Source organism: Amblyomma americanum, chromosome 7 (genome assembly GCF_052857255.1).
Source record: "Amblyomma americanum isolate KBUSLIRL-KWMA chromosome 7, ASM5285725v1, whole genome shotgun sequence".
Classification (NCBI taxonomy): domain Eukaryota; kingdom Metazoa; phylum Arthropoda; class Arachnida; order Ixodida; family Ixodidae; genus Amblyomma; species Amblyomma americanum.
In genome coordinates, this window is record NC_135503.1 from 90,501,038 (window position 1) to 90,520,967 (window position 19,930).

Sequence of the window (19,930 nt, forward strand, 5' to 3'; positions counted from 1 at the left end):
TCTGTGGGTTCTACCACCCAATGAGCACTGCTGAAAGTAGGACAGTGGCAGAATACATCCCCAAATTTCATTACTGAGCCCTTTCAAGCAAAAACCATTTATCTCAAAATAAGAAAAGCCCAAGTGGGTAAACCACTGGCTCGAGGACGTATTTGTCCGTCTTCATTTGGCGCTTTATCAAAGGTGTTTCCAGGATAGTTCTGTTTTGCATATCACAAAGCAGAATGATGTTGCATAAATATAAAAACCTAGTTCCCTTTCAACAAGGATAGCCGTCTGTCTTGTTTGATTACTTCGGCCTGATCCGTCAGACTAGTTACGTGCACCTAGTGGACGTAATTACAGGTAGCAATTACGCACCCCATAACTTTTTATGTGTATGCCTCTTTCAGGCTTATCATTCTGATTAAGTTATATATTTTTGTTGAAAAATACGGGTACGCATGTTTTCTTTCAGTCTGTAGATTCCGCCACCATTCCGTACTTACATATTCTGAGCGTAAAAGCAGTCCATATTACAAGCAAAAAATGTCTACGCACTTTTTTGGCAGCCTCATCCACTTGCATGCGAAGTACTCTCTGAGAGCCTTCTGTCCGTGAAGTCATGCATAGCAGAGTGACAAGAAAAAAATGCAAATACTGAATTTCTGAAGCTGTGTTTTCGCTCAGAACGTACCAATAAAAATGAATCCAGCAGTGCAGTATGCCATTCTGTAAATTTGGCGAGGAGAGGTCGTTGGCCTGCCCCCGATCAACATTTTTTTTGCATCGTGTATTTCGATGGATTCTTTATACCTGCTTCTCTTGATACAAAATTCTCTGTGTGCATGCGTGGGTAGGCGCCTCGCCAGAAATACTTGCACAAGGATATTCGAGATTTCAGAAAATGCATCATCTCCACTAAAGATTCAGGGCTTGGCCGCAGTGTGTGTTCATACTCCTTTCATCAGTCGCAAGAGTGGGCTTGATATATTTTTAGATTGCTAAGATTTTTTAGCATTCTTCAAATATTTCTTCTTCCAAGATGCTTGCAGTTTTTCCACCGTCTTTCTCTGCGAAAGGTCATGACAGGAACGTGCTTTAAGCATGCAAAGCTGCTTGAAAAAACCTGTAAATCATAAACGAATACACATTGCGTAAGAGTGAAGTGCTGTCTTTTGTAATTGTGAACGCTAGCGCTTCGTCGGAATGGTCGGAGGCAGCAGCGCAAAATATGCCCGCGCAAGGCTGTAAGCAACATTTATTTCTCTTTTTCCTCTTTACTTCCCGGCGTTTCGACACTTTTTTTCTCCGCAGGTTACTTGCTGCAGTCCTGTTAAAGCTTAATACTGTTGCCGCTGCTCTCTCGCCCGAAGTTCCAACAACGTTCTCGAATGACAGTCATATTCTGTTCACGACGCAATTATTGGCAGCTATCAGAGCTCATTCGCTGAATGTTGTAAATATATAAAGATGCATCTCCTTCAGACATGGTAGTTGCGCGAAACAAACACACACAAGACAGACACAAGACACAAGGCGCTCGTCCCGTACCCTGTCTTGTGCGTGTGTGTTTTGCGCCACTACCATGTCTGAAGTATTAACCAACTAGCCTGACAACACGTTCTACTTATGCATCTGCTGTGCGTGCACGATCCCATGAACACACTGTTCCATTCTCTAAATGTATAAGCATTTGCTCGGTATTTTTAATGCCTAGCACAGCTAGGGCAAAGTAAAATCTACTTGTACTGTCAGAAAGAGCCTGGGGTGAATCAAGTCCTTGAAAGCAAGCGTATATCAGCATTCCGCTTTTGCACTTTAGATATCACTTTTTTTTTATTAAGCTCATGCTAAGATTTGACGTACTTATTGCTTTTAGGCAAGTGAAGCACTTCTCGTTGCCAATAATTACTTTCTAGGCCAGACGATAAATATTCGGCAAAGGCGCCCTTGGAGCCGGCCCTGTTTTCCAGAAGCTCATAATGTTTTCTTTTTATAGATACTTCTCGCAATATCTAATGATAAATTATAAGCCATTCGCTTCTCTAACTTATTCGCATTAAAGTTTTCTCCTGTATTTCAGTAATATGTACACAATTAGGCAGCAGTATGCTGAAAACTTTTTCTATCTCTCACAAGTCAGCAATAATAATGATGTCCCATTGGAGCATCGTGGTGTTATAATGCTGTAATAAATATTCAGAAAGCAGACTACAATCTCCCCGCGAGATGAACTAAACATAAGCGGATAGAAACCGAGTTAGAGAGACGAGGAATATTTTTAGCCACAAAGATTACTTTGGGCGTATTTCCTCTGTGGCCTTTTCGGTTGTAAGCATCGGCCAAAAAAGAAGTTACAATGAATACGTTTTTTATTGCTTAAGCAACAAGTAACTTGAAATAGGTTAAGCGCACATTTTAGGATATATATTATTCAGAACGTAGTAAAGGGTGCTTGAACATTTCTTCATAATACGCCCTGTAGATATATATAGCCGAACACGCATAAAACCAACTTTCTCAGAGCTTATAATTCTCTTGTCTTTTCGTAGAGCTAAAAGAAAGCAAACTGCGATGTTGACGAAAAAACAGCCATGGTTTAAAAAACCGCGAAGGTCCACTTCATACATCTTCTCTGCTTCCACAGTAATTCTAATGCTAACACTCTGGCATTCCAAGCGGGCTCCAAAAATCGCACTTTGCTTGCTTGCACATCAAGCAAATAGAGTAGCGTCACTTCTACGTCTACGATCAGGCATTGTTCGGTCGCGTTGATGTTCACATTATTTGCTTCCATGTTTTACTCTCGAGAGCCGGTTTCGTTTAAAAGTAAATCAAGCCTAAGGTTGCCATTGCGAAGTAAGAGGGATTATTTGACAAGAATTTTTTTGAACAGTGTTACTGTTATACAAGGTTCAAGCATGAACACTCGGCGTAATATTTGTCAAGGGTTCTTGTTAAAGCATGACTGAAACACGGTGACCAAACCTTCTAAAATAATTTCATTTAAATCAGTAGTGGCTCTTTTAATTGTGAAATACGGTGGACAAAACCGATCCACGCTGTTGCAGAAACTTTAAGGTAATCAGTAATGCGTCCCAGACCTGTTGACCAGGTTACAGTAATATATGAATTAGTCCGTAGCATGAGAGAACACTAATAAGCGCAATATGGCAGCCCACAGAGCCAGAGAATTCTACAAATTAATACTCCTCAGGCGTACACTGATACCAGTGCAAGCTCTGTACAGTGGCAACATTCGTTAAGCACGCGGGGTCGTTGACCAACAGGAAAGCTAAACAGACACACTTTTCAACGGGTTTATTGGGCTACTTCACCGATCAAGCCTCTGGCGAAATAGGAAAAGCGTAATAATACAAGTGCACGTAAAAAAGCGTTTTATTGTTCGAAACACGTGCGGACTGCAATTTGCGCAGGTCACTGACGAAGAAAGCCGCGCTTGCATGCTGGCAGAGCCTTCTGGATCTGTTCTCGGCGATAAGCCTCATTTTATTGCCATCCCGACACGCGCGCATTCTAAAGCGCAAGGTTTATTGTCTATAGCTTTGTGCCAAGTACTGCCGCAAGTGCCCTGCCAGCCACTGTTTGTGCAATGAAGCAGCCTGGCTTTTTACGAGATCAGTGGTATGGCAGGCCAGTGAACGGACCGCCATAAATGGCTTATTCCCGCTGAGCACCTCACGCTTTTTCGCTGGAATGAATTCACCCTGTTTGTGTCGCGAACAGCTACAGAGTATCAAAAAAGAGCTGTGCTTACAGTTACCATACTTGACGAAGCTACCTGAAACGTAAGCTTTGCATGGCAGCCTACACAACGTGAAATGCATGTCTGAATAGAAACAATTTCTTCTGCTGGACTTTCCATATTATACTGCGGCTGAAATTGAATTTTCAGAAATTTCTGTTAAACTGAATCTTTCCTTAATGCATCGGTGATTTTTACTTCATATTTTGGTATTTTTAAGCGGCTATCTTTTTTTTTTGAGAAATTCCGTTAAGCAATTTTATTACCTCTGCGTTTCATGGCTATTTACACCATTTGTGAAATTGCGAGGGCCTGACCTGATTTGCACACCGACAGCACAAGCATTTTATGTCCGAAGATTACGAGGAACGCATATATCTCTGTGTCTTCAGCTAAAGAAATGCATCCTCAGCTGTTTGCAATTCTCAAAGTCTGTCTCATAAAACAGTGCCGATTCTCTTCTTGCCAGAGTTCTCTTTTTCGGAAATGAACAAAGCCTAGCTAGGCACCTAACTTCATAGTGAATTATGTGTGCTGTGTCGTTTCGGTTTCCTTTTTGGAATAAGAGGTTACTAACGCTACCATGCACCAAACATGGAGAAGTGCGAGTTATGCTTTCGGTGTTGATCGTCTTCCTTCTCTCTAAAGATGCACACGTGCTTCCTGGAAGAGGCTGCTGGTTTTTTAAACTACAAAGCTGTTACTGGGAGAAAAATTCAGTTTCTGCAACTGAGGGCTAGCGAGAAGGGGCCGAGTGTTGAAATCGTAGCACATTGCATGTATCTTTGCATATCGAAAAACTTTCTACAGAAGCTTCCATGTTGCTTGGTTTCATCAAATGTTCCCTCGCCTTTTCACCCCATTCTATCTGTAAACTCGCCTATGAAACATTCATTCGTTCCAAACTCGAATATGCCTTGGCGATCTGGAATCCTTATCAAACTATTTAATCAATCAGCTTGAAGTTATCCAAAATCACATGGCCCACTTTATCACATCGCAGTATGACAGACGACATAGCATAACTATTATCAAGGCGTCCCTTGATCTCCAGCCCATGGCGCTTCGGCGTAAAATTTCGCATCCTTGTTTCTTTCAAAAATTCCATTATAACCTCTAATAGGCAAAAAACTTGTCCACCCGCCGCTTGGCATTTCGCGCCGACCTTTTAACTATTTATTTTACAACACATACACGTCTCCTCAATCTCGTTGAATAAATCTTTCCTGCGCGGCGCCATTGCATTATGGAATGAACTGTCCGATTTCATTGTCACTGAAAGAGAAACAAATATATTCAGACAGCTATTAACAGCTCATTTCAAGGACTGAGTTATTTTTCCGCGGTTCTGAGTGTGCGTATGCATTTTTTTCCCAGGTTGGTCTTGAGCCGCTGCCATTTATGTTGATGTTTTATGTCCCTAAAATAGTTATAACATGAAACCGGTACCTTGTATTTTTGCTTGATATTATTGACTCTATTCGTTCTTGGCTGCTCCCCCTAAACGTCTTTAAGCGTTACTAAATGATTATGATCATCATCGTCTTCATCATCAAATTAGTTTGGTTTGTCGAAGCGACTTAGACTATCAGGGACGTCATAGCTGAGGGCCCCGGCGGGCCAGGATTGAGCGCGTGTAATCATCAGTTTGAAAAAACCGGCTGTCGAGTTTGTACTTTGGGAAGACAGCTCTGCACACAGCTTATTTATACTGTCCAGCCGCAGAATCTCAGGCTGCATACAGAAGGGCTTGAGCACGACGTTCGACCTATGGTACTAAGAAGGCATGGTACCATTGTAGATCTGCCCGGAACTCCGCATGTCAAACTTTCCGCGTATATTTAGTATCCTATGTAACACAAAATCAAACGTTATCAACCATGGATACCCATGCGCAGGTGCGTCGACTCCTGCAACTCAAATCAAAGTTTTCTGTCCCTGTCAAGAGATTCTGTGGCGTAACGCCCTCCCCACCTCGCTGCCTCTTTTCTTCCCAATCTTTACAGGTACTATGTTTGTTTGTTTTTTGTCTTTAACATATGTGTGCTCACTATTTCTTCTACTAGCATTGAACACAAAAACTAAAACTTCTAACAACTCCTCTGCCGTCCAACTTAAGGAAAAAATGGCCATGTGGTAACAGCAACGACGCCTAACAAACTGCAAGCCTCATTCTTCGCTTTTTAGCCCTGCACCTTTAAGAATTAAGATCGGCTTTTCTTTTTCTTCTTGCAAAAAACGGTTTTGCTGGCTAGGCTTACCGCATTCTAGACTAGCGCATGCAAGCATGAATGTGATGCTTAGCGAGTGTTGCTGTACGTGGGCATGAAAAAAAGCTGCCTCAAGAATGCGCAGTGAAGCGCAGCACGCCGATGCAAAGGCGATCACATCTTCCTAGCACAATGCCCACTCCTATTCATCTCTGTGTCTCTCGTGTTCTGATGGAAGTATTGCCCTCTGTAAAGACGTATTCCAGGACTGCTAAAATATTAGCGCTTGTATATTTTTATGTATATGTTTTTTGGTAATATGTATTGGTGTGGAACTTCGCTTAACTTGCTACGCAGCTTTGAAGCTTCGCGGTGAATGTTTGAACGAGAGTTTTTCCAAAGTAGGTCTCACAGCATTCTGCTGCTCCCTCCATCCCTTCTCCAACCCCCTCCCCATAGAATAAATAATTTAGTTATTCATTTGCGCTCCTAGAGCAAAGCCAACGAGCGACGTCAGGAGATTAGCGGTTAAAATGAGATGACAACATTGGAGTGCTTTCTTCGGGCAGCTTCGTAATTAGTGCTTCTGCTTTCAGAGCTGCCATTCTCTGTGTGTTTTTTTTATATTTGTCCTCAAGTGTAATCCTCTGTTGTAAAAAAATAAGCAGCGGCTTTTTTCATTCGGAAGTTTCTGGATATGCTAATGAACCTGCCGTGAAGCGTGCCTCGGGTTTACATCTTCAGGTCTGGAATAAATATACAAGGCATGAAAGTTAGGTGGCAGGTGATCAGCTTCCTGAAATGGGCTTTGCTGACCTCACGTCAAGGAATCCACCCCATCTGTTCCAGCGTATTTTCCAGCTAAATATAGGCACTCAGGTAGTTTGCAGTTAAACGAACCTATCCTTAATTGAGTACACGTGGACAAATATACCCCATTTAGCTACAAAAAAATGCTTTACACAGTTTTGTTATGTAACCTAAGATTCTGAAGCAGTCCATTTAAGCCAACTCCCATTTCTATCGCTCACAAGACTTGACATGACTGCGAGTGAGAAGAAACTGAATTCATGTCTTGCTTGTGCTCGTTGGTCTCTGAATTACGGGCTAAATGCGAGTTGTTTTGCATATTTCAAAGCACTAATTATGAATGACACAATATTTTGCGTGCGCTTCAACATATGCGTCATTAAAACCGACACATTAGTTGCCACCCCGTCAACCATGCTTTATGTCCTCGCAAGTCTCGCTGCAGTACAGCGTATGAGGGGAAGGGGGATCATGAAGCGCGCCGTCGCTCGTGAAGAAATTAATGCCCATCAGAGTATTATTAAAGAACGATAGCAGTTATTGTGTTTCCGCCCAAGCAGGATTACTAGGCGCGCCTCTTAGACTTTCAACTTTCCAACTCATTTCACCGCATTCCCAATGTATTTTGTTTTATCTAGCACAAAAATCCTCTGAGTGAGCTGGAGATTCATCACTACCGATGATCGGTCGACGATTAGTCTTACATTGGCAACCGACGTGATGGTCAATTGAACATTAGGGAAACGATGAGACAATGTAAGCAAGTACAGCGTGCGCCAAGAGTTCCCTGGCCATAGAGTATGCTTTTAAGCGATATATTCTCTCCCTTAATTATGCTATTAATTTACCAAAGTTCTCGACGCCAGAATGATCCTTCGTCTACCACCTTCAGTGCTTTCGGGGTTGAGTGTAGTGCAAATGCACCACTACACGGTTCGAAAGCAAGCATTGTGGCCTGGAAACGTTTACGCACCCTGTACACACTGCGTGACTGCCTGGCAAGAAAGCGTTGGGCGATTACAAGGAGTAACGAGCTGATCAGTTTTTCGAGAGTACGGCCGCTACGTTGCCTCTGTAAGTTATGTTGACCAACAAAGGAGATCAAAGTGTATGGATAAATATGCCAGTCTTCATAGTGTTACAAGCTTTTGATCAAAATAGGACAGGTATTGCAAATTATAACCGAGACCGAATGAAGATACCTTAATTAGTGGTTGCAGAAGGAGCTTCAAGTACGCATGTTGTTCTACTTTTCTTTTCCCGTGAGAGTGAAGTTTCAAGCGTTGCGCTTGCAATTAAAGGCTGAGCGAAGCTTGTTGCTGAAGCCCATAATAACAAAAGTATGATGTTTTGCTCTGAACATCAATATTGTTGATACAGACGTGAACGGGACACTGGCGCAGTTCGAAGATTTGGCTTTATATCCGTATTCTTCACAGCCTAAACGAGGAAGATTTATATTTAGGAATATGGCTTAGCGCTTACTTTTACGTGTAACAATGTATGCTGCCGACCCCACATCATATGCAAGATCCTGTGCGCACAGAATCAAATGTACACAACTCGGAAACTGGTAGCCACATTGACAGATCGGTTAGCCGTCGGTAGTACACATAATTTCCGGTTCTCGGCGGCACACTCAATGATCCTCCCACGGGCGTCGCTGTGATCACTGCCGCAAGCCGTAGAGTGAGCCTGCGCCCAATACAATGGCGCTGTTGGTGACCTAAAACAAACACCCACGTAGTGAATAATCTTGTCACTGTTCTGAGCTGCGGCTAAATTACTGACATATACTCGTACTGGTCAAGCGGCAGAGCTCTGGCGAGGGTGAAAATATGCAGTAACATGCCAAACTCCTCTTAAATTTGTGCTTGTTACGGTTTAAGGTTAATTTTATAAATGTACGCAATTCATTTTCAATCATAAATGACCGTACAATCCGGAAGAGTAGGCAATGCGTACGTGGGGTTTCACTTTGGGATCACCATCTGCTGCGTACGTGCATGTTGTAGTCACAGTATTCTCCGTCCTATATTAACATACTGTAGCTATCAAAGGGGACTGAAAAAATAATGATGTGTTGGAGAGCGCGTGTTCCAAGCTCAGACAGGACCGACAGAACGGGTCATTGGTCTCAATAAAACTAGTTCGAGGTCCACTTCATCAGACTTGCCGCTTGGTGGCGCCATAGAAGGCACAAGCTGTGCGTCAATCTCAGTATGTTGTTTAGGACCTGTCAATATCACCGACCATTCGTATTTGCAGTGATTCTCTACTAATACAGTTGAGCGCAAGTTGTGCAGTGTGACTTCTACCAGTGAAAAAAGATTAGAGGCAGAAAGGTTGAAAAATGGGCGAGATGAAATTGGTTGACGTGGTTGTATCTGTGGCTGCATTTATACAAGGACACTCAGAAGGTAAAGCCCCTCCCCCTTCCAAACTAGTCGTAGGATACTCGTCATGTAAATAAATTCTACCTTTCCCTCGTGCAACACTGCGCACAACATGCCTCATGCACCATGTGTCGATAACTCGCGTATCACATGAGATGAACTTCGGTCGCACCCACTAAAACATATTACAACGAAAGCTCTTATACGGGCCCTTCACTTCACTGCGGATTCAGATCGTGGACCGTGAACCTCTGGGCATGTCACCGGTCACCTCTAATCACACGACCACTCCGCCGCTGTGGCCAGCACCAGATACGTGACCGTGGTGTACCTTCTGAAGGGGTAGTGGTCAGTCAGGTTACAACAAAGTCTGTAGGTCGGAGACTTTCCTCTAGGCGCTAGCCATAAGCAAAACAATAGAATAAGTACAAAGATCACTTTCGCTGAGCTTTGTGCGTTGCGCAGCAGAGCTAATATATTTGGTGTTTTTTTTTTTTTGCTCTACGCTCACTGTCTAACTGCTCAACGATAAACACCTCCGCGATAGCCTTCAGTGCATCCTCGAGTCTAGCAACGACGTTAGCTTAGAGGGAGGCACGATCGCTTCACTGATTACCTAGGCTGACGTTTATTTCTCACGCTCGGCAGCTTTAGGAGCCGGTTAATTTGGTCTCTCACCGGTATAGTTGAATGAAACGAGACACTAAAATACCAACGATAGTCTGCCAACGCTCAAATTAGATGGAAGGTCAGCCAAGCGGAACAACGCCGGAACCAATTATGCTCCCAGAGGCGGTAGTGCCGTCCTGCTGAACTGACCACTGTCCGCTCGGACTAGAAACGGGAACCTCAAATGAGAACGACGTCAGGCCGCAATCGCACGGGGCCAGGTAATTAAGAATTTGATGTTTATATTGTCAGATTTTAAGTTATTATAGGCTGAACGTTATAAAATATTCATAAGATACATCAGCTCATATTTGCTAAGTACACTGCAAACCGTGCTGCATTCTCATAGAGCCCGCCAGAACGAATTAAACCTACCCCGGAATCCTAGACTAGTGCATTTTTTTCCACAGGAAGTTGTTTATGAACGCAAGGTGTGGCATATCTTAAGATGAAAATAAATATAAATATATTCACCGACTCCTCCTCCGGAAGTTTACCGTTTCCTGCTATTTGCTGTCAAAAACGAAACCCAGTAGTTCTCTACGCCATGTCTCAAGTACACCCTAAGAATGAGGGACAAATTTTAAAATCAAGATTTGGCTAAAAATAGGAAAGTTATATCATTCCGATCCATATGTTCATAAAAGCATATCACAATGATACAAAGTTGCCTCGCAACTATTGTTAAAAATGCGCCCATTGGTTTCTTCTGCAATAATTAACTACTCTGTGCGAGCGCAGGACAAACTTTAGAAGCAAGAGTTTCTTGCCCATCGGAAGTTCAGACCATTCCCATAGAAAGAAAACTTCAGGTTACACTTAAGCTCTCCTTTAAGAATATAGCGCGATTTTATTTAGAAGAATACCGCCAACCTGAGTGCTAGGCTGTAAGCAGTAGTAGGCGTACTAAGGATAGATACGATTAAAAATACTCCATATCGTTAATTGTAACAAATTACCCTAAAGGAAAAGGAGAATTTCCCCACCAAGCACTAAGATTCTAAAACACAAAAAGGGCGGCGCGGTGGTTCAGTGGTTATGGTGTTCGGTTGCTGACCCGAATGACGCTGGTTCGATTCCGGCCCTGGTGGTCCAATTTTGATGGAGACTAGAGCCCCAGGAAATGCTAGGGAGCCGTGTACTGTGCGATGTCAGTGCAGTCTCAGGTGATCTAAATCTTCCGAGCCCTTCGCTGCGTCGTCCCTCATAGCCTTAGTCGTTTTGAGACGTTAAACCCCCATAAGCCAAACCAAGTAGAACAAGAAACACAAATTAAAAAAGGGAAAAACGAACATGAGAAAAGAACATAAGGGCAATCCAACTTAAGGCCATGGTCTGAAAAAAATGTATCACCAAATAACAAAATAGTGAACTTATTTACACATTCAAGATAGTGCCCGAAAGAGTGATGATGCACTTGCGAATTGAACAACATCAACAGATAAGGTATTCCATTGGTGAGCTCCTCTAGGAAAAATTGTCCTTTAAAAGGATTAGTTTCGTAGGGATATTTGATCACCTTTTTAGCTGGATACGAACATGTCGCATGTGGATTAGCGGTTTCAGTTTAACGTTTTTGATCAATTTCTAGCTGGCGATGATACAGCAAATAAAAAGGTTCATCTGTCCCTGGTAATGCCTTTAAGTCATTATTTCCAAGTCTGCGTCTAGTAAGAGCTGGGTTGGGGTTGCGCGTCAGTTATATGCGTAGTAAAGGAAACTTACCTATATACCTTAAAACTTTTCTAGTTTAGTGATGCTCGTTTGTGTGTAGAGATCGAAATATCTCTAACATATTTCAATATATCGTTTATGGTTTATGAGGGTTTCGCGTCCCAAAGCGACTCAGGCTATGAAGGAAGCCGCAGTGAGTCTGAAAATTGGACCACCTGGAGTTCTTTAATGTGCACTGACATCGCACAGTACGCGGCCCTCTAGAATTTTGCCTCCATCAAATTTTGACGCCGACGCCGGAATCGAACCCGCGTCTTTCCGGTCAGCAGCCGAGCGCCATAACCGATGACCACCGCCGCGGCTATATTTCAATGTAGATCTGATGTATGTTTGTTGGTACAAAAGTTTAATGTCTCTTGTTGATTTTGTCTTTGTTCTTCTCTGGTATCCCAGCCGCCTTTCTATTAACTTTTTTTTTATATATCTTCTCGTTTTATCTCAAATACTTTGTAAATGTCCCTCCGAGATACTTCTAACCTGATAGCGTTATTGGGTCGCTTCAACGGCCTGGGATCCTTTTTGCATATCACATCGTAGCTACGGACACTGTTCTTTCTTGCCATTACATAACGCTTAACCTACCCTTGAGAGCACAATGCGATAGCATTAGAGAGTCCTCCGGCGCAAGTACCCCTCTGTCGCCTAAGTTCTGCGTACATATGCGGAATTGCTCGATCTCTGCTTTACATTCATAGATCGCTGAGTGTCCTCATACCACTCTTGACGCAGTGGTGCAGCGGTTAAGCTATGTGACCGCGCCCCGGCAGGTGGCTGTTTCAAACAGAGCCACCGGTGTGGTTTGTGAGACCCAAGTTGATCTTGCCGAGCAACCCCTCGAGACCAGTCATTAATTTAACTGCCACCTGCCGTGGTTCGCAGTTTCCTCGCAATCCTTGGAGCAAGCAGGTTTCCACCTGCCACAGTGGGCAGGTTGTGATTTCGTCGCAAGGTCACGTGACAGTAGGTGGCAGATTGGCCACCTCATTTTCTCGACACGTCGCCATCGCTGAGGTTGACGCTAAACGGGACCCTTAACGGTGAGGTGTTAATGGGCCGATGACGGTATCTTACAATATTTTACAAGCCGCCATGGTGGCTCAGTGGTTATGACACTTGTCTGCTGATGCGAAAGACGTTGGTTGGATCCCAGGCCCCGGCGGTCGAGTTTCGATGGAGGCGATATTCTAGAGGCCCGTGTACTATGCGATGTCAGTGCACGTTAAAGAACCCCAGGTGGCCGAAATTTCCAGGGCCCTTCACTTCGGCGTCCCAATAGCCTGAGTCGCTTTGTGACGTTAAACTTCCTAGACCACACCAAACCAATATTGTACAGTTGCTTCAGGATTAAAACAGGTTAATTGAAATTAATCTTGAGTTCAAGCAGCAATGCGGAACAAGAGGAAGCTAGAGCTATACCTGCCACGGCGGCACACTGTCTATGGAGTTATTCTAGCGAGCATATAAATCTTCAGGTTTGAACCCTACCGAGAAGATTGTATGTCAGTGGAAAAAAATGTTAGAAAAAAAGGGTGTGGTATAGAGCCATAATGGTCAAGAAGTCTTTTTCTGTTCCTGTTTTTCTCTTTCTGACACCACCCTGACCACTCTGGGGCAGAAGTGACAGCAACTCTGATTTGACGTGCAAAAATAGCCGCGAGCATGGTGTATTCTTGTTCAAAGCCTACGTACGCATGAGAGAAAAACAGTGCGTAAAAATAAACTGCAATTAATAATAACATTTGTACGATAACGCGAACTCAATTTAGCGTACAATAATTGGGCATTTAGCAATATGTCCGGCGCCCGGCACTTTCCGCATTCTTCAAAGTAGTAAATTTAGCTAAGAAAGTTAGTTCACTTACTAAGGAAATAGCGTTAGCAGTGCAACACCAATAAGCCCATGAAAAAAAGCAAACATGAATATGATTACTTTTTTCTTCTTACTTTTGTTTCGCTTCTTGTGTCGCGCTCAGTTCGTGCTTTACTACTCGGTAAAATGATCTTCATACACGTGGATCATGAAATCAAAGAACAGCTTGCAATAAAGAATCCAGCTGCTCTGTGTTTTTTGCCTCTGCTGAAGAACTCCTCCATGGGAGCGGACACCGCAAGCATATGCAGCAGATTTTCAGTACGCTGCGCGCCAAAGATCTAGCGCAAAACGAGCAGTGCGCGCTGTGAAAGAAACACGGAGTTCAGAAAGCGGATATCTCGACCGGAATTTCGCGTCGCTCCGTCCGCTCAACAACTGATGCTCCCTTGTCGCTGCATAACTCATACTACTCTGTGGAGCCGTATGGGCGAAATTATTTGAGCATGTCGTCAACAGGCGTCAGCTGGTTCTCGAAACAAACAATGAAATCCCGCCTTATTTTCGGCCACGTCGTGCTTCGATATAACTAGGCCTGGCACTGGTAGTGCGTAAAAGGCAGCACTCGAACCGCGCAGATGCTGCCAGCAGGCATCGTGTTTGTGGACTTTAGAAGAAGCTGACTTCGTCTTCAGAAGGGTCTCTATGCGTGGCAGTTGCCGCAGTAACTTTTCTCAAAACAGAATTTCAGATTTTAACTTAATAGAGCGTTTTTTGCGCATGGCTCACTTGAAATTCACATAAATGATGTGCAAGGGCTTTCCTACGTACACTGAGAAGAGATGGAGGAGGAACGAAAAGGTCGCCATAGAGAACTTCGCTTGAGGCACCACGACCAAAAGTACATCTACAATGTTTTGTTCAAACTTCTGGTGCTGACTGCACAAAGAAAGGCCTTTCAAGCGGACACCCTTTTTTTTAGGTTTAGAGGTGTGAAACACTCCATTATCGGAGCTACTAAGACGGAGTGCACGGCGATGATTTAGGAATGAGATTTTCTGGATTGTGAAAATAAGTATAAATATCATGCCCGGCGACAAAGCGACTCATATGTTAGACAAACGAACAATAAAGATTTTGAGAGTAAAGAAGGCATTCGCCATACGGATGGCGGGCGTATTATACTCAAGGTATGATGGTTGCGCGAAACACACAAACACACAAGTCAGGATACGGGACGAGCCCAAACTGACAACTGATTTCATTCAACAAACACAGCACATATTTGAGGGAAAACGATACACTTCGGTCATGTGCAGCGAAAAGGTACAGCATGTGACAAACTCTAGCACACCAAGCCCGGAACTTACATCATCTTACCGAGGAAGGCTACCTCAGTATTGTACAGTACCACCGACGAATCACTGGTAGAGGCATGCCCTCTTTTGATTATGAAATATAGGCTTCCACGACTTCACATGCTATTGAATCGCGACTCTCAAATATGTGTTGTGTTAGTTGAATAAAACCAGTTGTAAGTTTGCGCTCGTCCCGTACCCTGCCTTGTGTATGTCTTTCGCGCAACCACCATGTCTGAAGTGTTGCACCAACTTGCCCGAGAACGCGTTCTACTTAAGTATATTAGTAATCCCGGTTGAGCAGACGCATTGAGGGTGACGGAGAAAATAAAGCAAACATTTTAAAATTGAGAACTAAGCGTATATCATGTTAACTAATTACAGAAAAACCGTCAGCGAAAATGCAGGCAAGCACAGGCACAAAAATCATGGTTGGCACTCAAGACTCCGCGAGCCATTAGGCTACGGCGATGGTGTACTACTCTAATGCAGGAGCCAGCGAAGCTGATCTCTTTGCGCCGTCCGAATGGAAGGCGATGAAGACGGTACTCAAACCCAGCGTGGGAAACTGGCAGTTAAGTGCTTCTTGAGAGAGGGCCCACTCATACATTCTATGCTTTAAAGGTTTTTTTTCCTCTCTAGCGCTTGAGGTGCTGGGCTGTGGTGATGTACTACACTAATGCAGCGACCTGATCTCCTCGCATTGAAGTTGATGTAGACCATACCGAAACCTAGCGCGAGAGATTGCCAGTTTGCCGCGCGGGGTGTTTTGCTGTAGGCATGGCGTACTATTCCACTGCAGTAGCCAGCAAAGGTGATCTCTTGGCATGGAACTTGATGAATACGACGATGCCCAAACTCAGCTCGAGAGATTGCCAGTTTAACGCGCGGGGTGTTGTGCTGCAAGCATGGCATACTATTTCACTGCAGTGGCCTGCACAGGTGATCTCTTGGCATGGAACTGGATGAAGACGACGATGCCCAAACTCAGCTCGAGAGATTGCCAGTTTAGCGCGTGGGGTGTTGTGCTGCAGGGATGGCGTACTATTCCAGAGAGAGAGAGAGACTAATGAAGAAACCGAGAATTTAGCCGGCGTTTCAATATCGCTGGCATGCTACTCTGCGTAGGGCTGCAGTGGCCAGCACAGGTGATCTCTTGGCATGGAACTTGATGAAGACGACGATGCCCAAACTCAGCTCGAGAGATTGCCAGTTTAGCGCGCGGTGTGTTGTGCTGCAAGCATGGCGTACTATTTCACTGCAGTGGCCTGCCCAGGTGATCTCTTGGCATGGAACTTGATGAAGACCACGAAGCCCAAACTCAGCTCGAGAGATTGCCAGTTTAGCGCGCGGGGTGTTGTGCTGCAGAGATGGCGTACTATTCCACTGCAGTGGCCTGCAAAGGTGATCTGTTAGCATTCAACTTGATGAAGACGACGTTACCCAAACTCAGCCCGAGAGATTGCCAGTTTAGCTCGTGGGGTATTGCGCTGCAGGATGGCCTACTATTCCACTGCAGTGGCCTGAAAAGGTGATCTGTTGGCATGGAACTTGATGAATACGACGATATATACCCAAAACCAGCCCGAGAGATTGCCCGTTTAGTACGTGGGGTGTTGTGCTGCAGGAATGGCGTACTATTCCACTGTAGTGCCCTGCAAAGGTGATCTGTTGGCATGGAACTTGAAGACGACGTTACCCAAACTCAGCGCGAGGCATTGCCAGTTTAGCGCGCGGGGTATTGTGCTGCAGGGATGGCGTACTATTCCACTGCAGTGGCCTGCAAAGGTGATCTGTTGGCATGGAACTTGATGAATACGACGATACCCAAAACCAGCCCGAGAGATTGCCCGTTTAGTACGTGGGGTGTTGTGCTGCAGGAATGGCGTACTATTCCACTGCAGTGACCTACAAAGGTGATCTGTTGGTATGGAACTTGATGAAGACGACGATACCCAAACCAAGCCCGCGAGATTGCCAGTTTAGCGCGCGGGGTGTTGTGCGGCATGGATGGCGTACTATTCCACTGTAGTACCCTGCAAAGGTGATCTGTTAGCATGGAACTTGATGAAGACGACGTTACCCAAACTCAGCCCGAGAGATTGCCAGTTTAACGCGCGGAGTGTTGTGTTGCAGGTATGGCGTACTATTCCACTGCAGTGGCCAGCGAAGGTTATCTGTTGGCATAGAACTTGATGAAGACGACCTTACCCAAACTCAGCCCGAGATTGCCAGTTTAGCTCGTGGGGTATTGTGCTGCAGGGATGGCGTACTATTCCATTGCAGTGCCCTGCAAAGGTGATCTGTTGGCATGGAACTTGATGAAGACAACGATACCCAAACCCAGGCCGAGAGATTGCCAGTTTAGCTCGCGGGGTATTGTGCTGCAAGGATGGCGTACTATTCCATTGTAATGCCCTGCCAAGGTGATCTGTTGGCATGGAACTTGATGAAGACGACGATACCCCAAACCCAAGCTGTGAGATTGCCAGTTTAGCGCGCGGGGTGTTCAGCGGCAGGGATGGCGTACTATTCCACTTCAGTGGCCAGCAAAGGTGATCTGTTGGCATGGAACTTGATGAAGACGACGTTACCCAAACTTGTCCCGAGAGATTGCCAGTTTAGCGCGCGGGGTATTGTGCTGCGGTAATGGCGCAGTGCTCTAATGAAGTGACCAGCGAATGTGATGTTTTCGCACCGGCCTGGCATGAGACCCACTTCGCCAGAAGTTTTATTTCTCTTTCTTTCCTGATGATGTAGAGGTCACATGACTTTTCGGACCCTTTGACGTTTGCGAGGCCGTGTTTTCCTCCTAATGATCATAAAATGATTTCGCACTTAAAAAAAAAAGAATGAATGCGCCCTTAGTAATTTTGATGCTAAGCGTCAACTCCTCCACTGCCTTCTTTTGCAACCACTCCATTTGCTCTGAAAGCTCGTGCCGCGCGCGACTGGATCACGATTGTGTTTCTATTCTTGGAGGTTTCCAACGAGTGTCTTGTGGTGTGAAGAATCCATTTGCGCAGATTTGAGCTCCTGCTGCAGGTGCCGTCCTGACAGCATTCCTCCTATCTTTTTTTAAGAAAACATTTTGAGAAGAGGAAGGACGAAGTAATTACCTCACATCTTGGTGGACACCTAAAATGCGTCTTTTTGCGTTTCAACTCCATCGAAGCGCGGCTGCCACGAACGGTTTTCGACTCCCTGTCTACGAGCCCAGCTGCTGAGTGCCCTTAACATCGGGCGAACGTGGCGGCTATACCAGAAGAGCGTTTTTCACACTGGCCTCCCATTTGCATGCAGCATTTAAGGCTCGATGAGTCGTCACAGCCTCGGGCAACGCGAGTGATATTCCACGAGAGCAGTTAGACGGGCCAGTCTGTATCCGACATTCAAACTCAGCAGCGCGCTACGCAGGACCAAGTAGAGCAAGAGAGAGAGCAGCGCTCACTCAGGACTGAAAGAAATTTATTGAAGCAATCGCAATATATACGCAAAGAATCCACCCACAACACAGCAAGCATTGAAACCCATGCACAAAATCCTGCGTATCTTCTCCCGTCTATACAGATAACCTATATTCTTTTCAGGCCTGCAGAAGTGCTGACACAGTCCGTTTCTCTCTCGTATAATTACTCCTCAAGCTTTTTCTTGGCTCTTACTGAATACAAGAAACAGGTATTGTTTGAAATTCTGTTACCCTGTCAGTGATGTACATAGGGCTAACTGGCTATTGCCTAAATTATCGTCTCAGAGAACACGGTGATGATATCTCAAGAGAGATCGACGAACATTCTCATCAGACATCCGTCCTCTTGAAAGTGCCATGCAATTTGCAGAAAACGAAGGTTCTCTAAGCTACAAGCATCAAAGCGTGCCCGAGTGATATGAAGCCTAAGCAATGCACGGAGTGCAACGGACTCCGTCAGCGCTGCTTTTATAGCCCTGAAAGGAAAAAGGGCAATATATCTAGATAGCTGAGGATTGGAAGAACTTTGCAGAATATTTTTCAGTGCTTGCTGTATATTGGGCGGATTCATTTCGTATATATTGCGATTGCAGCAATACGGGTCTTAGAGTTGCCGGTCAGCGTTGGTGTCTGCTCATTCTTCTACCTTGTCCATTCGAGTGTGCTCATAACTTTTCTTATGATGTTCCACTTCACCGGTGGGCGCGGAATCATAACTGCGGCGCCTTTTACTGTGCAGACACGTAAGATTCCTTCTCATCTAGTTTTTCATGGATGTTTTTATGGGAGGTGTTTCAAGGCATTTGGCAACGTGTTCTTTCGACTACGTGTCCCACCAGATGACGCTACAGTTAACGCAAGCCGCGGAATGGTCAGGTGATCGCGGTCGCTCGATGGTGACAACTACTAACACGCGTAGGCCACGAACCTAAGCATGAACAGCTCCCGCCTTAAATGACCTTAAGAAAGGGGGCTCTGATGCCGTATTCTGTAACGGTCCGTTTCCATTCCATTCCATCTGGTTCTTTGTCATTGGTCTCTCCTCCCTTTGACGTAAGCCGTCAGGGAAGACATCATGCTGGCGGCTGCAAAAATATGCTCACGAAGCCGCAATGAATTACGGCAACAGAAGTATCACTGCTAAAGGTCAAGTGGAAAACAGTCATGCCGAACACAACCCATAGCACTCAAACAGAAGCAGTGTTCACGAGGAAGGCAAGGCTCAAATTGTTTTTTTTTTTTTTGCGAGAAAACACTACTTCACGAGGTCAAACCGGCTCATCGAGTTTATGTGAACCTTGACTTTGCGGGTGACCTTGGTCAAAGCGTAAATAAATAAAATCAATGCTGCCGCGAGTGCGATTCCAACCCGCGCCGCGAACAATCCACCTTCGCTGGCCACTGCACGATAGCATTAGGCTATTGCCGCAGTCGATCAGGCCTCGCGTTAAACTGTTGTTGTTGTTGTTGTTGTTGTTGTTGTTGTTGTTGTTGTTGTTGTTGTTGTTGTTGTTGTTGTTGTTGTTGTTGTTGTTGTTGTTGTTGTTGTTGTTGTTGTTGTTGTTGTTGTTGTTGTTGTCGTCGTCGTCGTCGTCGTCGTCGTCGTCGTCGTCGTCGTCGTCGTCGTCGTCGTCGTCGTCGTCGTCGTAGTTGTCGTTGTCGTTGTCGTTGTCGTTTGTTGTTGTTGTTGTTGTTGTTGTTGTTGTTGTTGTTGTTCCCCTCACAA